Below are 5103 nucleotides of genomic sequence, written 5' to 3' on the forward strand. Positions count from 1 at the left end.
AAACTTGCATTATGTACTTTTAATGTAATCTCAGCTGAAATCCAGGTCATTTGGTTGTGCCATTAGATGATGTCACCATTGTTGTTGATTCTAAGCAATGTTGTGCTGCTATTTTTATTGACTTGGCCAAAGCTTTTGATACGGTACACCATTCCATTCTTGTGGTCTGGCTAAGGAGTATTGATGTCTCTGAGGGGTCTTTGGCCTGGTTTGCTAACTACCTCTCTCAAAGAGTGCAGTGTATAAAGTCAGAACATCTGCTGTGTCAGCCACTGCCTGTCACCAAAGAACTACCCCAAGGCTCAAACCTAGGCCCCACGCTCTTCTCAATTTACATCAACAACATAGCTCAGGCAGTAGGAAGCTAACCCTGATTCAGATGACCGTCCTACCCATGCTAGATTACGGAGACGTAATTTATAGATCGGAAGGTAAGGATGAAGGTAAGGCAGGTAAGGTTGCTCTCGAGCGGCTAGATGTTCTTTACCACTAGGCCATCAGATTTGCCACCAATGCTCCTTATAGGACACATCACTGCACTCTATACTCTGTAAACTGGCCATCTCTGTATACCCGTCGCAAGACCCACTGGTTGTTGCCTATTTATAAAACCCTCTTAGGCCTCACTCCCCCCTATCTGAGATACATACTGTAGCCCTCTTCCTCCACATAAAACACCCATTCTGCCAGTCAATTTCTCTCCTGATTTCCTCACTTCTGCACTGATGTAAAAACTCAGTTGAGGAATTGTACACTGTCGCTTTCAAGCTTGGTCATGATGACCAACATATTACAGCAGTGATGGGTTCAATGAAGAAAAAAGAAGGAACATTTCAGTTTACGTTCTGATTCAATTGAATTTAAATGGGAATGACCCCAACCCTGCATCACCATTTGTCAAACCCCGAGTCATGGTGATAGTGTCAAATAGTGGGAGTGCTCCTGTGGAGAGGACATATGCTGGCATAGCCATAATCTACCAGTAATAAAACCCAGATTCTAATCTTAACACAGCTCAGGGTTTACGTCAGAAGAGACCACTGGGTGACATGTCATCTACTGATTAGAAATCCTACAGGGGAGTGTGTGTGTTTGTGTGTGTTTGTGCTTGCGTGTGCAGATCAGTGCAGTGTCAGAGCAGAGGCCATGTTGTCCGACCTCGTTTTATCAACGTTACAACTGTAAAGCCTTCCAAAGGCTCAGGGCCAGAGCTGTGTGTGTCTGTCTTCCCTCTTCTGTTTCTTCCCTACCTCTTCTCTAGGTCCCCAAAGCACACACATCCCTGGGTCGCTCATCTTTTCAGTTCGCTGCATCTAGCGACTGGAACGAGCTGCAACAATCACTCAAACTGGACAGTTTTATCTCAATCTCTTCATTCAAAGCCTCAATCATGGACACTCTTACTGACAGTTGTGGCTGCTTTGCCTGATATATTGTTGTCTCTACCTTCTTGCCCTTTGTGCTGTTGTCTGTGCCCAATAATGTTTGTACCATGTTTTGTGCTGCTACCATTTTGGGTTGCTACCATGTTGTTGTCATGTTGTGTTGCTACCATGCTGTGTTGTCATGTGTTGCTGCCTTGCTATGTTGTTGTCTTAGGTCTCTCTTTATGTAGTGTTGTGTTGTCTCTCTTCTCGTGATGTGTGTTCTGTCCTATATTTATATCTTTTTTATTATTTTAATCCCAGCCCCCTTCCCCGCAGGAGGCCTTTTGCCTTCTGGTAGTCCGTCATTGTAAATAAGAATTTGTTCTTAACTGACTTCCCTAGTTAAATAAAGGTTAAATAAAATATTTAAATGATCCTCTCTCTTCCTCCTCTTTTCTCCTCCTCTTTCTCTTCCCTACCTCTCCTCTCTCTCGCCCTCTCTTCCTTCCTTCCTGCACCTCTTCTCCTTTCCTCCTCTCTCTTCTCCTTCTCTCACCTCTACAGAATAACAGGGTGGGTAGGCGTGCCCCTAATTACCTAGCTGGTTACCAAAGTTGGGGATCAATGAAAACAGGATGACAAATGGACCCTCCCCCCCACAGGACAGGGCTTGGCCATCTGGCTATCAGAAGGCTCCCTGCTAGGACAAGACAGGAGGACAGGCCCTTGTGTCTCCTCACTCCTCCCTTCCTTCAGGGCTGTTTGGGATCATTAGGATCATTATGAGGATCTTATGCTTTTTTTCTTATATGCAGCATATACATAGGATAGTTTGGGGTCAAGGGGGGGGGGGGGGTGGCCTTATTATATATATTTGGGAAACACAGACTGAAAGGGGGGTAGGGAGTGGAGCATCATTTCTTTGTTATTCTTGGTCTCATCTGTTCATCATTATAATGGATGAGTAATGAATAGTTCCAACTCGTCTTGCTCATCCCAATAAGATCAGCCACATTAGCCTGAAAAGATGAACTTGACAGACACACCCCCATATGTGTAGCAGTTTAACCATATATCAGCATATATGAATGTTGGGCTGGTTCAGAAACACCTGGAGGGGTGCGTTAAAGCTGAGCTCTGTGAAGGTTAAACAGCGCCACTGGTCGCTTTAGGTGCATTTATTATTGTTTTTGTTTTGTTTTTGGGGAGGCGATTATTCAGCAACGTAATAAGAAAACACTGTAGTACATCCATCATGCGTGCAGTGATGTGCAATTATGTCCGCGGGAATAAAACAGTGTTTGCTGGTTTGGTGTAACATATTTGTTGTTGTAATATCGCAACTGGATGTGGCAAAATCAGGAGTAACCCCATAAGCCCCCAAAAATTACTTGACAGACACACCCCCATAAGTGTAGCTAAAGCATATTTTACAGTTAGCCCACATGAAAAATACTACAGTATACTATAGAGTACTAACTACTGTGGAAGACCAGAGGGTTTGACCAAGACATTTCCACAGATCAGAGACAGATCAGTATTCACTGTGGTACTTTTGCTGAGGTTCTGCGACAACAACAAAAATATGCTAAAACACTACAGTGACTACTTATACCATAGTATACTATAGTATTTTTTTCATGTGGGAGGCTGTATCAGAAACACGCTGATAGATGCTTCAAAGCAACAAAATACTCATCTGAGAAGAACTTCCAGAACCACTTGAATGTTAATTTAAAGCAACTGCAGGAAGAGAGGTTACATATATTTTTGTCAGGTTTAATGAACTGACCCCAGTGCGGTGCTATAGGGCAATCAGCTAAAATCAATCAGCTGAATTGTATCAGTGATCAATCAGTGATCAGACTGTAGAGAATATATTGATCATTTAGAGTGGGATGGTGCTTGATAAGAGGAGGAGAAAGAGGCGAGAGAGATGGCAAGAAAGGGAACGGAGGGAGATAGGGATAGAGAAAAAGGTTGACATACAGAGATAAAAGTTGAGAGAGAGATAGAGGGTAATGGAAAGAGAGCAAGTGGTAGAGATGAAGAGAGAGAGTGAAATAGAAAATGGGATATTGAAAGCGTAAGGGAAGAAGAGGGGAAAAGAGACAGGAAGGTTATGAAAGCAAGCTCTCAGGGAGGCCCTCCTCCCTTCTCGTTCCATTCTCTCCTCTTTTCCCTCTCTTCCACTTGCACGTGGATCAGGGAATGCTGTTGTTTCATGTTGAGGTGACCTATTTTGGAATTCGTGAGAGAGCGCACATATCAGATGAGACTGCAGTCAAAGCTATAGATGGTCGAGATAAACAAACACAGACTATGATATCTCCCCTCGGATGTGTGTGTGTGTGTGTGTGTGTGTGTGTGTGTGTGTGTGTGTGTGTGTTTGCGTGCGTGCATGCATAGGTGGTATATTTTTGTAGGAATATTAAGGTGGCAGTGTCTCAAGGGGGGCAGTGGTCTCCTCTTCTCTCCTTTCACAGAACACAGCATTTAAGGAAGTACATTTAACTCTGAATGACCAGTGTATTGTACTCCAAACTGTTACGTTTAGGATATACCATAGTGTTACAGTTTGACATGATAGAAAGTAATATAAATAGCTTCGAACATGTATTTGCTGTTATGTCTCTGTACATGCATTACCTTCTTGTTCCTCTCTCTCTCTCTCTGTGTTTCCAGACTCCAGGTCAGGAGGTGTAGTGGAGATGCAGCCCAAGAAGTAGGGAGATTCTGGGGATGAGAAGTCCCTGTTCTCTCCCTGTCTTCCCCAGAGAACCAGGAGAACACTGGGACTCTCAAACAGGTAAAGGTCAGTCTTTGGTGTTTGTCTGCCATGTTAACATACGAATTAGAAGAAAATCAATACATAACAATTTGGTGGGTGCTTATATTTGTCCTATTTTACACATGTACAAGTGTGTATTAATTGGAAATGTGTTTTTTGCATATCCCAACTCCATTATCAACAGCAACCCTGGAGCAATTAGGGGAAGTGCCTTGCTCAAGGGCACAACAACAGATTGTTCACCCTGTTCCCTCAGGGATTCAAACTAGTGACATTCCAGTTACTGGCCCAATGCTCTAACCGCTAGGTTATCTGCCACCACGACCGCTAGGCTACCTGCCGCCACATATCAGTGTCCTGAAACTCAGCCATTTGTCCAAGTCACGTAGAAAGTTGTTCTCCCTCTCTTTCTCTCTCATTCAATTCAATTCAACAGGTTTTATTGGCATGGGAAACATATGTTTACATGTCATATTATGGCTATGTACAGTGTCGTGATGATGTATAAAAAGTTAAAGTAGTGTAAATATGGGCCTCCTGGGTGGTGCAGTGGTCTAGGGCACTGCATCGCAGTGCTAGCTGTGCCACCAGAGACTCTGGGTTCGAGCCCAGGCTCTGTCCATGGGATGACACAATTGGCCTAGCGTCGTCCGGGTTAGGTAGGGTTTGTCCGGTGTGTTTCTTGCCTATTTTAACTGCACACTTGTTGTTTGTGTTCAAAGATTTTATAATGTCGTATGTTTTTTCCCCAACACCACTTTCCATCAATTTGTATAGCAGACCCTCATGCCAAATAGATTCAATAGATTCAATTAGGGTGTGCAGGGTGAATACGTGGTCTGTCATATGATGATTTGGTAGAAAGCCAATTTGACATTTGCTCAGTAGATTGTTTACACTGAGGAAATGTACGAGTCTGCTGTTAATGATAATGCAGAGGATTTT

General features: G+C 43.5%; 1 protein-coding gene across 1 annotated transcript in view; it reads left to right on the forward strand.

The window, feature by feature from the left end:
- Nucleotides 1-2285: 2285 nt before the first annotated feature.
- LOC109899836 (leucine zipper putative tumor suppressor 2 homolog) overlaps nt 2286-5103 on the forward strand; it is a 43415-nt gene continuing 40597 nt past the window's right edge. The window contains exon 1 of the mRNA XM_031835483.1: nt 2286-4176. The gene's annotated coding sequence lies outside the window, so the exon portion shown is untranslated. The remainder of the gene's footprint in view (nt 4177-5103) is intronic.

This window comes from Oncorhynchus kisutch, linkage group LG11, assembly GCF_002021735.2.
Source record: "Oncorhynchus kisutch isolate 150728-3 linkage group LG11, Okis_V2, whole genome shotgun sequence".
Classification (NCBI taxonomy): domain Eukaryota; kingdom Metazoa; phylum Chordata; class Actinopteri; order Salmoniformes; family Salmonidae; genus Oncorhynchus; species Oncorhynchus kisutch.